The following is a 20,041-nucleotide window of genomic DNA, read 5'->3' as shown; positions in this document are numbered from 1 at the left end:
AGACAAGCAGGTGGCAGACCCTCCACCACAAGTACTACGTAATGCACCTTTAAAGGGCCTGGACCGTGCTCATTTTGGATCTGTTTTCATGTTTCACTCACACACATCCTGCTTCTTTAGACTGAAAACACCCTCTTCCACCTTGTGATGTCATTAAGTGGTAATACAGGAAGTGTTGTTGTTGTTGTTGTTGTTGTTGTTTTATGGCGGTTGGCATCCAATTGTTGTTGTTGTTGTTGTTGTTGTTGTTGTTTTATGGCGGTTGACATCCGAGTGTTGCATTACCGCCAGACTTTATTCCTTAGACTTTGTCGTAGTCCTAAAAGTTCTTCTTCCAGTGCCTTGACTTCCAGTGCTTTGTCCTCAGACTCTGTCGTAGTCCGTAAAAGTACTCCTTCCATTGCTTTGGTGTTAAAAAGTCTACGCCGTGCGTCTACGAGCTGCCACTCGTAGACGCACGGCATCATTGCATTACCGCCAGACTTTATTCCTCAGACTTTTCGTAGTCCTCAGACTGTCGTAGTCCGTAAAAGAACTCCTTCCATTGCTTTGGTGTTACAAAGCCCATGAGGTCATGATATGTCTTTGTGACTAGAATAGTTGTTGTTGTATCAGAGACCAAGAAGAAGCAGAATAAAGTCTGGCGGTAATGCAACATTTGGATGCCGACCGCCATAAAACAACAACAACAACAACAACCGGCTTTATTCCAGGGAGACTCTTCTTCATCTTCCTCTCCTTCTTTGACGTTCGGCGCTTCCACCGTACAGTTTTATTCTTTAGGCTTCATTCAATACAGGAAGTGACTCGTTGACACGTCAGACACTTCATCACATCAGTGCAATAGAATTTATTGGAGACTTTTTGTGGAAACTGGACAAAAGAAAACAGGTCTTAACCGAGGACTAAAGCGAGACTCAAGCTGTTCTTTACCAAGGAAATAAAACAGGACTAAAGCAGGACTAAAACCAGACTAAGTCACGGGGAGGAACAGGACTAAAGCAAGACTAACACAGGGCTAAAGCAGGACTAAAACCAGACTAAGTCATGGGGAGGAACATGACTAAAGCAAGACTAAAACAGGGCTAAAGAAAGACTAAAACAGGCCTTAATCAAAGACTAAAACAGGACCAAAGAAAGACTAAAATAGGGACAAAACAGGACTATAGAAAGACTAAAACAGGACTAAAGAAAGACTAAAACAGGCCTCAATCAAAGACTAAAACAGGACTAAAGAAAGACTAAAACAGGACTAAAGAAAGACTAAAACAGGCCTCAATCAAAGACTAAAACAGGACCAAAGAAATACTAAAACAGGGACAAAACAGGACTAAAGAAAGACTAAAACAGGCCTTAATCAAAGACTAAAACAGGACTAAAGAAAGACTAAAACAGGCCTCAATCAAAGACTAAAACAGGACTAAAGAAAGACTAAAACAGGCCTTAATCAAAGACTAAAACAGGACTAAAGAAAGCCTAAAACAGGGACAAAACAGGACTGTAGAAAGACTAAAACAGGCCTCAATCAAAGACTAAAACAGGACTAAAGAAAGACTAAAACAGGACTAAAGAAAGACTAAAACAGGCCTCAATCAAAGACTAAAACAGGACCAAAGAAATACTAAAACAGGGACAAAACAGGACTAAAGAAAGACTAAAACAGGCCTTAACCTAAGAATAAACAGGAATAAAGAAAGACTAAAACAGGCCTTAATTAAAGACTAAAACAGGACCAAAGAAAGACTAAAACAGGGACAAAACAGGACTATAGAAAGACTAAAACAGGCCTCAATCAAAGACTAAAACAGGACCAAAGAAATACTAAAACAGGGACAAAACAGGACTAAAGAAAGACTAAAACAGGCCTTAATCAAAGACTAAAACAGGACCAAAGAAAGACTAAAATAGGCCTTAATCAAAGACTAAAACAGGCCTCAAATAAGACTAAAACAGGACCAAAGAAAGACTAAAATAGGGACAAAACAGGACTATAGAAAGACTAAAACAGGACTAAAGAAAGACTAAAACAGGCCTCAATCAAAAACTAAAACAGGACTAAAGAAAGACTAAAACAGGACTAAAGAAAGACTAAAACAGGCCTCAATCAAAGACTAAAACAGGACCAAAGAAATACTAAAACAGGGACAAAACAGGACTAAAGAAAGACTAAAACAGGCCTTAATCAAAGACTAAAACAGGACTAAAGAAAGACTAAAACAGGCCTCAATCAAAGACTAAAACAGGACTAAAGAAAGACTAAAACAGGCCTTAATCAAAGACTAAAACAGGACTAAAGAAAGCCTAAAACAGGGACAAAACAGGACTAAAGAAAGACTAAAACAGGCCTCAATCAAAGACTAAAACAGGACCAAAGAAAGACTAAAACAGGGACAAAACAGGACTAAAGAAAGACTAAAACAGGCCTTAACCTAAGAATAAACAGGAATAAAGAAAGACTAAAACAGGCCTTAATTAAAGACTAAAACAGGACCAAAGAAAGACTAAAACAGGGACAAAACAGGACTATAGAAAGACTAAAACAGGCCTCAATCAAAGACTAAAACAGGACTAAAGAAAGACTAAAACAGGCCTCAATCAAAGACTAAAACAGGACCAAAGAAACACTAAAACAGGGACAAAACAGGACTAAAGAAAGACTAAAACAGGCCTTAATCAAAGACTAAAACAGGACTAAAGAAAGACTGAAACAGGCCTTAACCTAAGAATAAAACAGGACTAAAGAAAGACTAAAACAGGCCTCAATCAAAAACTAAAACAGGACTAAAGAAAGACTAAAACAGGCCTTAATCAAAGACTAAAACAGGACTAAAGAAAGACTAAAACAGGACTAAAGAAAGACTAAAACGGGCCTCAATCAAAGACTAAAACAGGACCAAAGAAATACCAAAACAGGTCTTAACCTAAGAATAAACAGGACTAAAAAAAGACTAAAACAGGCCTTAATCAAAGACTAAAACAGGACTAAAGAAAGACTAAAACAGAATCCTAAAAGACAAAACCAGGGACAAAGCTAGGACTACTATAACAATATCTGACTATCATTATCAGGATACTACAGGATGAAAAAATATTAAGATATAAATCTGAGTTCAAATCGCTCATCTCCGTGTAGCACCTTGAAGTATTTTATACATACACAGTAATAGTACTTTCCCCAGCCTTCTTTACGCACGGAAGTTGCCCGTATCAGCGGAGGGCACGGGACGCAGAAGCTCCTCTGGGTGACAGCCTCGATGTCATGGCAACACTGAAAACGTCAGATTTTCTGGTGAGACAGATCCGTCAGAGGTTTGTTTTCAGATCATCTCGTAATATTCAGCAAAAGACCCCAGCGGCTCGGGGACAAGGGGGAGCCGCATTTTGGAATAGATTACCCGGCTTTTCCTGGGTAAAAGCCAGATGTGATGATGCTAACGACACTTTGAGCTCATTTTGATTCATTACAGACGCAGTGACAAACACATGACAAGAACCAGAGCTAGGGCTAAACCAGGACTAAACCAGGGCTAGACCAGGGATAAACCAGGGCTAGACCAGGGATAAACCAGGGCTAAACCAGGGCTAAACCAGGGCTAAACCAGGACTAAACCAGGGCTAAACCAGGGCTAAACCAGAGCTAAAAAAGGGCTAAACCAGGGAAACCAGAGCTAAACCAGGGCTAAACCAGAGCTAAACCAGAACTAAACCGGGACTAATGAACCAGGGCTAAACCATAGCTGAACCAGGGCTAAACCAGGCCTAAACCATAGCTGAACCAGGGCTAAACCAGGCCTAAACCAGAGCTAAACCAGGGCTAAACCAGAGCTACACCAGGGCTAAACCAGGGCTAAACCAGAGCTAAACAAGGGCTAAACCAGAACTAAACAAGGGCTAAACCAGAACTAAACAATGGCTAAACCAGGGCTAAACCAGGGCTAAACCAGAGCTAAACAAGGGCTAAACCAGGGAAACCAGAGCTAAACCAGGGCTAAACCAGAGCTAAACCAGAGCTAAACCAGAACTAAACCGGGACTAATGAACCAGGGCTAAACCAGAGCTAAACAAGGGCTAAACCAGGGAAACCAGAGCTAAACCAGGCCTAAACCAGAGCTAAACCAGAGCTAAACTGGGACTTATGAACCAGGACTAAACAAGGGCTAAACCAGGACTAAACCAGAGCTAAACCAGGACTAAACCAGGGCTAACCATGCAATGTTAACAAAGCCATACGTCTGTTGTGAACACAAATGGACCAAAGAGCCGGTCCACTGATGGTTAATGGACTTTATGGACGTTTTTACCTGTCAATCCAGTGGAAATCAGAGCATGAATGATGCAAAATAGAAGTCCAGGTTTATTTTGATTTCTATATAACATGGGCAAAAGCTCAAAAGTCTATTTAGCTAAATATGCCTTTAAGCCATAAGATTAATGATTTAATTCCTAACAACTAATGATAAGGTTCAACATTTTGTGGAATATAGATTTAATATTTCATACAAAAACAGTGTATTTTCCATAGAGTTATGTTTATGGATATCAGCGGCTTGTTTATACGTGACATGTTGAGGGCCTTTGTTGTTGCTACGTTTTCATCACTTTGAAACCCATGAAAGGACCTCGCCTTCACACGAGATCATTACCATCCTACATCGTGAACAAACTCTATTGGGAGGACGGAGAAAAGTCCCAAACGTCTGGATTGTGATACGGTTCGGGAGTGTTTTCTTTCTTGTCGCGGGTGCGAGCGTGTGGAGTGTTGGGGGGTGGGTTGAGTGGCGCCGGGGGGGACGGCGCACAAAGCGGACCCCACTGCATCAATAGAACTGCTGTGTTCATCAGCCTTTACGCCGCCCCGTGTAAATCAAAGGGTTTCTGTGACATCGCTGAGGAGGCTTTTGTGGTTTTTTTACCTTGTCTAAGGACAGCGGACAATGAAGACGTTTTCTGATTCAGGCGAAAACGTGGGATTATTCGTCAAAGAGCTGAACGTTCGATTTGCGATGACGGTTTCTGGTTCAAAGTTCACATTTTCAAGTCCAGGATCATTAGCGTTTGAGAGATGACTGATTAATACAAGAATCACGTGCGTTTCACATGTTTGCGGCGGTCTGAACTACAAGAATCACGTGCATTTCACATGTTTGTGGCAGTCTGAACTACAAGAATCACGTGCGTTTCACATGTTTGCGGCGGTCTGAACTACAAGAATCACGTGCATTTCACATGTTTGTGGCGGTCTGAACTACAAGAATCACGTGCGTTTCACATGTTTGCGGCGGTCTGAACTACAAGAATCACGTGCGTTTCACATGTTTGCGGCGGTCTGAACTACAAGAATCACGTGCATTTCACATGTTTGCGGCGGTCTGAACTACAAGAATCACGTGCATTTCACATGTTTGTGGCGGTCTGAACTACAAGAATCACGTGCATTTCACATGTTTGTGGCGGTCTGAACTACAAGAATCACGTGCATTTCACATGTTTGTGGCGGTCTGAACTACAAGAATCACGTGCATTTCACATGTTTGTGGCGGTCTGAACTACAAGAATCACGTGCGTTTCACATGTTTGTGGCGGTCTGAACTACAAGAATCACGTGCGTTTCACATGTTTGAGGCGGTCTGAACTACAAGAATCACGTGCGTTTCACATGTTTGAGGCGGTCTGAACTACAAGAATCACGTGCATTTCACATGTTTGTGGCGGTCTGAACTACAAGAATCACGTGCGTTTCACATGTTTGCGGCGGTCTGAACTACAAGAATCACGTGCATTTCACATGTTTGTGGCGGTCTGAACTACAAGAATCACGTGCATTTCACATGTTTGTGGCGGTCTGAACTACAAGAATCACGTGCGTTTCACATGTTTGAGGCGGTCTGAACTACAAGAATCACGTGCGTTTCACATGTTTGAGGCGGTCTGAACTACAAGAATCACGTGCGTTTCACATGTTTGCGGCGGTCTGAACTACAAGAATCACGTGCATTTCACATGTTTGTGGCGGTCTGAACTACAAGAATCACGTGCGTTTCACATGTTTGTGGCGGTCTGAACTACAAGAATCACGTGCATTTCACATGTTTGTGGCGGTCTGAACTACAAGAATCACGTGCATTTCACATGTTTGCGGCGGTCTGAACTACAAGAATCACGTGCGTTTCACATGTTTGCGGCGGTCTGAACTACAAGAATCACGTGCGTTTCACATGTTTGCGGCGGTCTGAACTACAAGAATCACGTGCGTTTCACATGTTTGCGGCGGTCTGAACTACAAGAATCACGTGCGTTTCACATGTTTGTGGCGGTCTGAACTACAAGAATCACGTGCGTTTCACATGTTTGCGGCGGTCTGAACTACAAGAATCACGTGCGTTTCACATGTTTGAGGCGGTCTGAACTACAAGAATCACGTGCGTTTCACATGTTTGTGGCGGTCTGAACTACAAGAATCACGTGCATTTCACATGTTTGTGGCGGTCTGAACTACAAGAATCACGTGCATTTCACATGTTTGTGGCGGTCTGAACTACAAGAATCACGTGCGTTTCACATGTTTGAGGCGGTCTGAACTACAAGAATCACGTGCATTTCACATGTTTGTGGCGGTCTGAACTACAAGAATCACGTGCGTTTCACATGTTTGAGGCGGTCTGAACTACAAGAATCACGTGCGTTTCACATGTTTGCGGCGGTCTGAACTACAAGAATCACGTGCGTTTCACATGTTTGTGGCGGTCTGAACTACAAGAATCACGTGCGTTTCACATGTTTGCGGCGGTCTGAACTACAAGAATCACGTGCGTTTCACATGTTTGAGGCGGTCTGAACTACAAGAATCACGTGCGTTTCACATGTTTGCGGCGGTCTGAACTACAAGAATCACGTGCATTTCACATGTTTGTGGCGGTCTGAACTACAAGAATCACGTGCATTTCACATGTTTGTGGCGGTCTGAACTACAAGAATCACGTGCGTTTCACATGTTTGTGGCGGTCTGAACTACAAGAATCACGTGCATTTCACATGTTTGTGGCGGTCTGAACTACAAGAATCACGTGCATTTCACATGTTTGTGGCGGTCTGAACTACAAGAATCACGTGCGTTTCACATGTTTGTGGCGGTCTGAACTACAAGAATCACGTGCGTTTCACATGTTTGCGGCGGTCTGAACTACAAGAATCACGTGCGTTTCACATGTTTGTGGCGGTCTGAACTACAAGAATCACGTGCGTTTCACATGTTTGCGGCGGTCTGAACTACAAGAATCACGTGCATTTCACATGTTTGTGGCGGTCTGAACTACAAGAATCACGTGCGTTTCACATGTTTGCGGCGGTCTGAACTACAAGAATCACGTGCATTTCACATGTTTGCGGCGGTCTGAACTACAAGAATCACGTGCGTTTCACATGTTTGAGGCGGTCTGAACTACAAGAATCACGTGCGTTTCACATGTTTGCGGCGGTCTGAACTACAAGAATCACGTGCGTTTCACATGTTTGCGGCGGTCTGAACTACAAGAATCACGTGCGTTTCACATGTTTGAGGCGGTCTGAACTACAAGAATCACGTGCATTTCATATGTTTGTGGCGGTCTGAACTACAAGAATCACGTGCGTTTCACATGTTTGTGGCGGTCTGAACTACAAGAATCACGTGCATTTCACATGTTTGTGGCGGTCTGAACTACAAGAATCACGTGCGTTTCACATGTTTGTGGCGGTCTGAACTACAAGAATCACGTGCATTTCACATGTTTGTGGCGGTCTGAACTACAAGAATCACGTGCGTTTCACATGTTTGCGGCGGTCTGAACTACAAGAATCACGTGCGTTTCACATGTTTGCGGCGGTCTGAACTACAAGAATCACGTGCGTTTCACATGTTTGTGGCGGTCTGAACTACAAGAATCACGTGCATTTCACATGTTTGTGGCGGTCTGAACTACAAGAATCACGTGCGTTTCACATGTTTGCGGCGGTCTGAACTACAAGAATCACGTGCGTTTCACATGTTTGCGGCGGTCTGAACTACAAGAATCACGTGCGTTTCACATGTTTGAGGCGGTCTGAACTACAAGAATCACGTGCGTTTCACATGTTTGCGGCGGTCTGAACTACAAGAATCACGTGCGTTTCACATGTTTGCGGCGGTCTGAACTACAAGAATCACGTGCGTTTCACATGTTTGTGGCGGTCTGAACTACAAGAATCACGTGCGTTTCACATGTTTGCGGCGGTCTGAACTACAAGAATCACGTGCGTTTCACATGTTTGCGGCGGTCTGAACTACAAGAATCACGTGCATTTCACATGTTTGCGGCGGTCTGAACTACAAGAATCACGTGCATTTCACATGTTTGTGGCGGTCTGAACTACAAGAATCACGTGCGTTTCACATGTTTGCGGCGGTCTGAACTACAAGAATCACGTGCGTTTCACATGTTTGCGGCGGTCTGAACTACAAGAATCACGTGCGTTTCACATGTTTGCGGCGGTCTGAACTACAAGAATCACGTGCATTTCACATGTTTGTGGCGGTCTGAACTACAAGAATCACGTGCGTTTCACATGTTTGCGGCGGTCTGAACTACAAGAATCACGTGCGTTTCACATGTTTGCGGCGGTCTGAACTACAGGGAAATGTCATGTTTGAAAAGACAATCATCATGTGACTTAAATAACTGCCGTCTTTGCCATTCAAAATGCATTTTCCATTTGATTGTGAAATGACATGCAGCTCTATTATTTAGGTTTAAACCAGGACTAAACCAGGAGTAAACCAAGACTAAAGCAGGACTAAACCAGGATTAAAAAGGATTATCTTATCTTATCTTAAACCAGGACTAAACCAGAACTAAAACCAGGACTAAAACCAGAACTAAAACCAGGACTAAAACCAGGGCTAAACCAGGACTAAACCACAACTAAACCAGAACAAAAAACAGGACTAAAACCAGAACTAAAACCAGGACTAAAACCAAGGCTAAAACCAAGGCTAAAACCAGGACCAGGACTAAACCACAACTAAACCAGAACAAAAAACAGGACTAAAACCAGAACTAAAACCAGGACTAAAACCAAGGCTAAAACCAAGGCTAAAACCAAGGCTAAAACCAGGACTAAACCAGGACTAACCCCAACAAGGACTAAACTTCAGTATTTCAAACAATTCTACAACTTGAAATGCAAAGGTAGGAATTTCTCACTGAATAAAAAAATGAAAATATACAGTTAAAATGCTGCATTTTGTCAAACCGACTAAAAGCATTCCTGTTTGAGCTCACTTTCACAACAGCCTTTCCAAGCTGAACATACACGGAAACGCTCGCTCGCCGTGGCCCACATTCCCTCCTCCTTCCGAAGCTTTTAGCACATTTCAAACGGCTTCCGAAACGACCGAAATCCTCTGCAAACCTGTCATGTTATCCAAATATATCAACACGCACGCTTAAAGACGGTTGCAATCTGGATGAACATCGAGGTTTCCGATCCACCGACAAAGCATCTCGTCTCGCAGTCTGCCACATTTGGGTCAGCCGGTGTGTGCAAAGGCAGCGAGCAGGAAGGAGGGGGTATCATGTCTCACACGAAAGGCGAAAGGTAGCAGCGCCTGCGAGCTACGCGGCCGTGCAAATGCATTAATAGCAGGTGGCGTAACGGCATTGTATAGGCGGCAAAACGAGACGTGGACTGGTGGTTGTTTTCCTCGTTTCCTTCGTGGCCGGTGCAGCCACGATCCCTCAGGCTGAACGCGGATAATGATGTGTAACAGATCAGATGAGCGCGTATGACGGGCTGGTTCATCAAGTCACCTGCAAGAGGTTTGATCCGGTGAGAAAACCAGGATTAAAGAGGGATTAAGCCAGAAATAAACCGTCTGAACCAGGACTAAACCAGGTAATGCATCTGTAAACCAGGCCTAAAGCAGGTAATGCATCTGTAAACCAGGTCTAAAGCAGGTAATGCATCTGTAAACCAGGCCTAAACCAGGTAATGCATCTGTAAACCAGGCCTAAACCCGGTAATGCATCTGTAAACCAGGCCTAAACCAGGTAATGCATCTGTAAACCAGGCCTAAACCCGGTAATGCATCTGTAAACCAGGCCTAAACCAGGTAATGCATCTGTAAACCAGGCCTAAACCAGGTAATGCATCTGTAAACCAGGCCTAAACCCGGTAATGCATCTGTAAACCAGGCCTAAACCAGGTAATGCATCTGTAAACCAGGTCTAAACCCGGTAATGCATCTGTAAACCAGGCCTAAACCAGGTAATGCGTCTGTAAACCAGGCCTAAACCAGGTAATGCGTCTGTAAACCAGGTCTAAACCAGGTAATGCATCTGTAAACCAGGTCTAAACCCGGTAATGCATCTGTAAACCAGGCCTAAACCAGGTAATGCGTCTGTAAACCAGGCCTAAACCAGGTAATGCATCTGTAAACCAGGTCTAAACCCGGTAATGCATCTGTAAACCAGGCCTAAACCAGGTAATGCGTCTGTAAACCAGGCCTAAACCAGGTAATGCGTCTGTAAACCAGGTCTAAACCAGGTAATGCATCATAAACCAGGTCTAAACCAGGACTAAACAGAGGGACAAAGTGGGGCTATAAGCAAAGGATTAAACCAGGGCTAAACCAAGAACCTCAACAGAGTCTAAACCAGGTAATGCATCAATAAACCAAGTCTAAACCAGGTCTAAACCGTCAATAAACCAGGTCTAAACCAGGACTAAGCACAGGGATAAAGTGGAGCTGTAAGAAAAGGATTAAACCAGGGCTAAACCAAGAACACAAACTAGGTCTAAACCAGGTAATGCATCTATAAACCAGGACTAAACAGGTAAAGCATCTATAAACCAGGTCTAAACCAGGACTAAGCACAGGGATAAAGTGGAGCTGTAAGAAAAGGATTAAACCAGGGCTAAACCAAGAACACAAACTAGGTCTAAACCAGGTAATGCATCTATAAACCAGGACTAAACAGGTAAAGCATCTATAAACCAGGTCTAAACCAGGACTAAGCACAGGGATAAAGTGGAGCTGTAAGAAAAGGATTAAACCAGGGCTAAACCAAGAACCCCAACTAGGTCTAAACCAGGTAATGCATCTATAAACCAGGACTAAACAGGTAAAGCATCTATGAACCAGGTCTAAACCAGGACTAAGCACAGGGATAAAGTAGGGCTGAAAGCAAAGGGTAAAACCAGGGCTAAACCAAGAACCCCAACTAGGTCTAAACCAGGTAATGCATCTATAAACCAGGACAAAACTAGGACTGAACCAAACCAAGGCTAAAACCAAAATGTTGACACAGGATTTTATAAACTAAACCAAAGACTAGACTAATCCAGTTAATGCAAGAATAAACCAACCAAGACTAGACAAAGTTTAAACCAAACCAGGACTAAACCAAAGAACCAAGATTAAATCAGGTAAAGTGTATCCATCAAATGTTCAGAGGTAAACCAGGACTAAACCAGGACTTGAATAAACCAAACCAGGACTAAACCAAAGACCAGAACCAGGACTAAACCAGGCGTGATTCCGGCATAATCCGAGTTTTAACCCGGTCTAATGCCGTGTGCACATGACGCTCAGTCAAACACACTGTACACGTATATTCTGCTTAGATACACGGTGTGGTTGCCACATCCAGGATCCCAAAATACAATTGTACTTTGCAAATGAGACGATTTTGACCTTGCGGTGCAGGTCTTGGGATAGTGGCCACAACCCTGTAGTCTGTCACACAAGGGAGGAAAGGGAGAGGAGAAAGAATGAAGGAAGGAAGGAGGAAGGAAGGAAGGAAGGAAGGAAGGAAGGAAGGAGAGAAGGAGAGAAGCACTGAACCGGGCGCGGAGGAAGGAAAGAGGGAAGAGGAGAAGGTGTGGATGGGGGGCTGCGTGGGGGTGGGGTGTCCTGAGAGAACTTCCAAGTCAGTTTTTTTTCGCGTGTGTGTGCATATTTCTTGCATATTTCATTACGCGCAGTCAATATTTTGAAACATACCTTTGCGTTTAAACATCCGGACGCGTCAAAACAGCATCTGCACCGCGCGCCTGGGCATCTTCTGCTCGGTTTTAAATCCCATCCAGGGCGAAGAGGGGGGAGAGAATGATACAAAAAAAAAAAGAATCCAGGTGATAACGAGTTGCCTCTGAAGCAGGTTCCTCCTTTTTCACAGCGCGCGTCGGCCTTCTGCCAACGAACACGCACCGATGCCCTTCAAGAAATCCATCGCCACAAGACTTCCGCGGGCTCGAGTCCAATTCCCCCGCGCGCGCTCTGGATAAACCTCAGTCCGGACGACGCGGAATCTCCCGGTGACAAACGCAGTCGGTGCGCGGCCGGCCGGATGGTGCCCGTGTCCTCCCGCTGGTGCTGGTGCTGATGCTGCTGCTGATGATGCTGATGCTGCTGATGCTGGGTGTGTTGTGCTGGAGATGGAGAAGAAGGAGGCAGGTTGCAGCTGTGGGAGAGCTTCGCTTCCTCTGCGCATCCGTGCTCCGCGCTCGAGCCCAGACGCAGCGCCGCGCGAGAGAAAACGCCTTTTGTAGCGACACAAGCTTAATATTATCTCCCAATTTAGATGAGCAGATACAGCGCGCGGGCGCAGCGGAGTCGAGTCCTCGTCTCCTCTTTTCAATCCTGCTGCCAGATGTTCGTGTGACGCTTTCACCCGTGTTTTTTTCTTTCTCCTGTGCTCAGTGCGAGTTAATCCCAGCTTGAGTGAAAGGTTGCTGACATAATATCTTCCCGCTCAGCGCTGCCCTCGGCTCGGACAACTGACAGGAGGCCAGTCGGCTCCATTTCTGACCAGAGGTGTCGTGCGCGGAATGGTAATGGCGCGCGCGCACAGAGAACGCGTTTGTGCGCGCAGAGAACGCGTTTGTGCGCGCAGAGAACGCGTTTGTGCGCCCAGAGAACGCGTTTGTGCGCGCAGGCGGATGCGGAGTGTGCAGAGCCTTCAGCGATCTGTGACACGCGGGCGGAAGGAGGAAAGCAAAGGCATCATCATTTATTCATGCGCGCTGAACTCTGGGCCACAGCGAGCACGGCCTGGACCGGGGCCTGGACCGTACCGGGCCAGGACCGGGCCAGGACCGGGCCAGGTCGAGGCCACAGATTACAAAACACCGACTGTGTCTATTCATCGTAGGTTTTAAATTTTAAAAAAATCGTTATTGCATATCTTTCAGTGTGTATTTTTTGAAAATGCTTTAGTTTTGAGATGTTTGATTTAGTCGTGGTTCTGATCTGGTTTTGGACCTGGTTTAGTCTATGTTTAAAGGTGGAGCTTGTCCAGTGGAGGGGTTGCCATGGAGATGCTATTATTTTTCCTTGAATGTTTCACAGTGGCATTACACTGCACCACAAGGTCAAGAAACTGATCTGATCTATGGCGAGGTGACCACGCTCACAGAAGGAAGATGTAACATGTGCGATTGAATAAATGCAACAATAGATAGTTTAATGCCATAATGTGGGACATTCCAGGCAAAACAATAACAGCTCTTGAGACGAGCGGGTGGCAAACTCTTCAGGAAACCAAGTTTTCCAAATCCAAAATAAATGTCCCATTTGGTCTGGAGTCTGTCAAATGTGTTCATTTTCTGTATGTGTTCACACTTTCACATTCACTACATCAAAACTGGGACTAAATCAGGACTGAACAAGGACTAGAACAAGATCTATATCTACATCAGGACTAAATGGGCTCAATTTAGGACAAAATAACAATGTGTCAAAAATCTTGATTTAAACCTGGACTAGATCAGGGTTGAACCAGGTCTACATCAGGACTAAAGCAGGTCTACATCAGGACTAAAGCAGGTCTACATCAGGACTAAAGCAGGTCTACATCAGGACTAAAGCAGGTCTACATCAGGACTACTTCAAGACTAAACCAGGTCTACATCAGGACTAAAGCAGGTCTACATCAGGACTAAAGCAGGCCTACATCAGGACTAAAGCAGGTCTACATCAGGACTAAAGCAGGTCTACATCAGGACTAAAGCAGATCTACATCAGGACTAAAGCAGGTCTACATCAGGACTAAAGCAGGTCTACATCAGGACTACTTCAAGACTAAACCAGGTCTACATCAGGACTAAAGCAGGTCTACATCAGGACTAAAGCAGGTCTACATCAGGAATAAACCAGGTCTACATCAGGACTAAAGCAGGTCTACATCAGGAATAAAGCAGGTCTACGTCAGGACTAAAGCAGGTCTACATCAGGACTAAAGCAGGCCTACATCAGGACTAAAGCAGGTCTACAACAGGACTAAAGCAGGTCTACATCAGGACTAAAGCAGGCCTACATCAGGACTAAAGCAGGTCTACATCAGGACTACTTCAAGACTAAACCAGGTCTACATCAGGACTAAAGCAGGCCTACATCAGGACTAAAGCAGGTCTACATCAGGACTACTTCAAGACTAAACCAGGTCTACATCAGGACTAAAGCAGGCCTACATCAGGACTAAAGCAGGTCTACATCAGGACTAAAGCAGGTCTACATCAGGACTAAAGCAGGTCTACGTCAGGACTAAAGCAGATCTACATCAGGACTAAAGCAGGTCTACATCAGGACTAAAGCAGGTCTACATCAGGACTAAAGCAGGCCTACATCAGGACTAAAGCAGGTCTACATCAGGACTAAAGCAGGTCTACATCAGGACTACTTCAAGACTAAACCAGGTCTACATCAGGACTAAAGCAGGTCTACATCAGGACTAAAGCAGGTCTACATCAGGACTAAAGCAGGCCTACATCAGGACTAAAGCAGGTCTACATCAGGACTAAAGCAGGTCTACATCAGGACTAAAGCAGGCCTACATCAGGACTAAAGCAGGTCTACATCAGGACTAAAGCAGGTCTACATCAGGACTAAAGCAGGTCTACATCAGGACTAAAGAAGGCCTACATCAGGACTAAAGCAGGTCTACATCAGGACTACTTCAAGACTAAACCAGATCTACATCAGGACTAAAGCAGGCCTACATCAGGACTAAAGCAGGTCTACATTAGGACTAAAGCAGGTCTACATCAGGACTACTTCAAGACTAAACCAGGTCTACATCAGGACTAAGCCAGGACTACATCAGGACTAAAGCAGGTCTACATCAGGACTAAACCAGGTCTACATCAGGACTAAAGCAGGCCTACATCAGGACTAAAGCAGGTCTACATCAGGACTAAAGCAGGTCTACATCAGGACTAAAGCAGGCCTACATCAGGACTAAAGCAGGTCTACATCAGGACTACTTCAAGACTAAACCAGGTCTACATCAGGACTAAAGCAGGCCTACATCAGGACTAAAGCAGGTCTACATCAGGACTAAAGCAGGTCTACATCAGGACTAAAGCAGGTCTACATCAGGACTACTTCAAGACTAAACCAGGTCTACATCAGGACTAAAGCAGGTCTACATCAGGACTAAAGCAGGTCTACATCAGGACTAAAGCAGGCCTACATCAGGACTAAAGCAGGTCTACATCAGGACTAAAGCAGGTCTACATCAGGACTAAAGCAGGTCTACATCAGGACTAAAGAAGGCCTACATCAGGTCTAAAGCAGGTCTACATCAGGACTACTTCAAGACTAAACCAGGTCTACATCAGGACTAAAGCAGGCCTACATCAGGACTAAAGCAGGTCTACATTAGGACTAAAGCAGGTCTACATCAGGACTACTTCAAGACTAAACCAGGTCTACATCAGGACTAAGCCAGGACTACATCAGGACTAAAGCAGGTCTACATCAGGACTAAACCAGGTCTACATCAGGACTAAAGCAGGTCTACATCAGGACTAAAGCAGGTCAACTTGAGGAGTAAAGCAGGTCTATATCAAGACTAAACCAGGTCTACATCAGGACTAAGCCAGGACTACATCAGGACTAAAGCAGGTCAACATCAGGACTGAAGATGGTCTACATCAGGACTAAGCCAGGACTACATCAGGACTAAAGCAGGTCTACATCAGGACTAAACCAGGTCTACATCAAGACTAAACCAGGTCTACATCAGGACTACATCAGGACTAAAGCAGGTCTACATCAGGACTAAACCAGGTCTACATCAGGACTAAAGCAGGTCTACATCAAGACTAAACCAGGCCTACATCAGGACTAAACCAGGTCTACATCAGGACTAAGTCAGGACTACATCAGGACTAAAGCAGGTCTACATCAGGACTACTTCAAGACTAAACCAGGTCTACATCAGGAATAAACCAGGTCTACATCAAAACTAAACCAGGTCTACATCAGGACTACATCAGGGCTAAAGCAGGTCTACATCAGGACTAAACCAGGTCTACATCAAAACTAAACCAGGTCTACATCAGGACTAAAGCAGGTCTACATAAGGACTAAAGCAGGACTACATCAGGACTAAAGCAGGTCTACATCAGGACTAAACCAGGTCTACATCAGGACTAAAGCAGGTCTACATCAGGACTAAAGCAGGTCTACATCAGGACTAAAGCAGGCCTACATCAGGACTAAAGCAGGTCTACATCAGGACTAAAGCAGGTCTACGTCAGGACTAAAGCAGGACTACATCAGGACTAAACCAGGTCTACATCAGGACTAAAGCAGGCCTACATCAGGACTAAAGCAGGTCTACATCAGGACTAAAGCAGGTCTACGTCAGGACTAAAGCAGGCCTACATCAGGACTAAAGCAGGTCTACATCAGGACTAAAGCAGGCCTACGTCAGGACTAAAGCAGGCCTACATCAGGACTAAAGCAGGACTACATCAGGACTAAACCAGGTCTACATCAGGACTAAACCAGGTCTACATCAGGACTAAGCCAGGACTACATCAGGACTAAAGCAGGTCTACATCAGGACTACTTCAAGACTAAACCAGGCCTACATCAGGACTAAAGCAGGTCTACATCAGGACTAAAGCAGGTCTACGTCAGGACTAAAGCAGGACTACATCAGGACTAAAGCAGGTCTACATCAGGACTAAAGCAGGCCTACATCAGGACTAAAGCAGGTCTACATCAGGACTAAAGCAGGTCTACATCAGGACTAAAGCAGGCCTACATCAGGACTAAAGCAGGTCTACATCAGGACTAAAGCAGGCCTACGTCAGGACTAAAGCAGGCCTACATCAGGACTAAAGCAGGACTACATCAGGACTAAACCAGGTCTACATCAGGACTAAACCAGGTCTACATCAGGACTAAGCCAGGACTGCATCAGGACTAAAGCAGGTCTACATCAGGACTACTTCAAGACTAAACCAGGCCTACATCAGGACTAAAGCAGGTCTACATCAGGACTAAAGCAGGTCTACGTCAGGACTAAAGCAGGACTACATCAGGACTAAAGCAGGTCTACATCAGGACTAAAGCAGGCCTACATCAGGACTAAAGCAGGTCTACATCAGGACTAAAGCAGGTCTACATCAGGACTAAAGCAGGTCTACATCAGGACTAAAGCAGGTCTACATCAGGACTAAAGCAGGTCTACGTCAGGACTAAAGCAGGACTACATCAGGACTAAACCAGGTCTACGTCAGGACTAAAGCAGGCCTACATCAGGACTAAAGCAGGTCTACATCAGGACTAAATAAGGTCTACGTCAGGACTAAAGCAGGCCTACATCAGGACTAAAGCAGGTCTACATCAGGACTAAAGCAGGCCTACGTCAGGACTAAAGCAGGCCTACATCAGGACTAAAGCAGGACTAAATCAGGACTAAACCAGGTCTACATCAGGACTAAAGCAGGCCTACATCAGGACTAAAGCAGTTCTACATCAGGACTAAAGCAGGTCTACGTCAGGACTAAAGCAGGCCTACATCAGTCAGAACTAAAGCAGGACTACATCAGGACTAAAGCAGAACTACATCAGGACTAAAGCAGGCCTACGTCAGGACAAAAGCAGATCTACGTCAGGACTAAAGCAGGTCTACGTCAGGACTAAAGCAGGTCTACGTCAGGACTAAAGCAGGTCTACATCAGGACTAAACCAGGTCTACGTCAGGACTAAAGCAGGTCTACATCAGGACTAAAGCAGGTCTACATCAGGACTAAAGCAGGTCTACGTCAGGACTAAAGCAGGACTACATCAGGACTAAACCAGGTCTACATCAGGACTAAAGCAGGCCTACGTCAGGTCTACATCAGGACTAAAGCAGGTCTACAACAGGACTAAAGCAGGCCTACATCAGGACTAAAGCAGGTCTACATCAGGACTAAAGCAGGTCTACAACAGGACTAAAGCAGGTCTACAACAGGACTAAAGCAGGCCTACATCAGGACTAAAGCAGGTCTACGTCAGGACTAAAGCAGGTCTACGTCAGGACTAAAGCAGGTCTACATCAGGACTAAAGCAGGCCTACATCAGGACTAAAGCAGGTCTACGTCAGGACTAAAGCAGGTCTACATCAGGACTAAAGCAGGTCTACATCAGGACTAAAGCAGGTCTACATCAGGACTAAAGCAGGCCAACATCAGGACTAAAGCAGGTCTACATCAGGACTAAAGCAGGTCTACATCAGGACTAAAGCAGGTCTACATCAGGACTACTTCAAGACTAAACCAGGTCTACATCAGGACTAAAGCAGGTCTATATCAGGACTAAAGCAGGTCTACATCATGACTAAAGCAGGCCTACATCAGGACTACATCAGGACTAAAGCAGGTCTACATCAGGACTAAGCCAGGACTACATCAGGACTAAAGCAGGTCTACATCAGGACTAAACCAGGTCTACATCAGGACTACATCAGGACTAAAGCAGGTCTACATCAGGACTAAAGCAGGTCAACTTGAGGAGTAAAGCAGGTCTATATCAGGACTAAACCAGGTCTACATCAGGACTAAGCCAGGACTACATCAGGACTAAAGCAGGTCAACATCAGGACAAAAGCAGGTCTACATCAGGACTAAACCAGGTCTACATCAAGACTAAACCAGGTCTACATCAGGACTACATCAGGACTAAAGCAGGTCTACATCAGGACTAAACCAGGTCTACATCAGGAATAAACCAGGTCTACATCAGGACTAAAGCAGGTCTACATCAGGAATAAACCAGGTCTACATCAAAACTAAACCAGGTCTACATCAGGACTACATCAGGGCTAAAGCAGGTCTACGTCAGGACTAAAGCAGGACTACATCAGGACTAAACCAGGTCTACATCAGGACTAAACCAGGTCTACATCAGGACTAAAGCAGGCCTACATCAGGACTAAAGCAGGTCTACATCAGGACAAAAGCAGGCCTACGTCAGGACTAAAGCAGGTCTACATCAGGACTAAAGCAGGACTACATCAGGACTAAAGCAGGTCTACATCAGGACTAAAGCAGGCCTACATCAGGACTAAAGCAGGACTACATCAGGACTAAACCAGGTCTACATCAGGACTAAAGCAGGTCTACGTCAGGACTAAAGCAGGTCTACATCAGGACTAAACCAGGTCTACATCAGGACTAAAGCAGGCCTACATCAGGAATAAAGCAGGTCTACATCAGGACTAAAGCAGGTCTACATCAGGACTAAAGCAGGACTACATCAGGACTAAAGCAGGTCTACATCAGGACTAAAGCAGGCCTACATCAGGACTAAAGCAGGAATACATCAGGACTAAACCAGGTCTACATCAGGACTAAAGCAGGCCTACATCAGGACTAAACCAGGTCTACATCAGGACTAAAGCAGGCCTACATCAGGACTAAAGCAGGTCTACATCAGGACTAAAGCAGGTCTACGTCAGGACTAAAGCAGGTCTACATCAGGACTAAAGCAGGACTACATCAGGACTAAAGCAGGTCTAATTCAGGACTAAAGCAGGCCTACATCAGGACTAAAGCAGGTCTACATCAGGACTAAACCAGGTCTACATCAGGACTAAAGCAGGTCTACAAAAGGACTAAAGCAGGTCTACAACAGGACTAAAGCAGGCCTACATCAGGACTAAAGCAGGTCTACATCAGGACTAAAGCAGGTCTACATCAGGACTAAAGCAGGTCTACAAAAGGACTAAAGCAGGTCTACAACAGG

At 44.9% G+C, this 20,041-nt stretch overlaps 1 protein-coding gene across 1 annotated transcript in view; it reads right to left on the bottom strand.

Annotated features, from left to right (window-relative positions):
- The window catches only part of lrfn5b (leucine rich repeat and fibronectin type III domain containing 5b), a 62,530-nt gene extending 50,228 nt beyond the window's left edge, over positions 1-12,302 (bottom strand). Inside the window, exon 1 of the mRNA XM_072440069.1 lies at positions 12,020-12,302. The gene's annotated coding sequence lies outside the window, so the exon portion shown is untranslated. The remainder of the gene's footprint in view (positions 1-12,019) is intronic.
- Between the last annotated feature and the right edge of the window lie 7,739 nt (positions 12,303-20,041).

Source organism: Eucyclogobius newberryi, unplaced genomic scaffold, assembly GCF_026437365.1.
Source record: "Eucyclogobius newberryi isolate DKJ021-1_F unplaced genomic scaffold, fEucNew1.0.hap1 SCAF_1, whole genome shotgun sequence".
Taxonomy (NCBI): Eukaryota; Metazoa; Chordata; class Actinopteri; order Gobiiformes; family Gobiidae; genus Eucyclogobius; species Eucyclogobius newberryi.
This window is presented reverse-complemented; position numbering and strand designations above follow the sequence as displayed.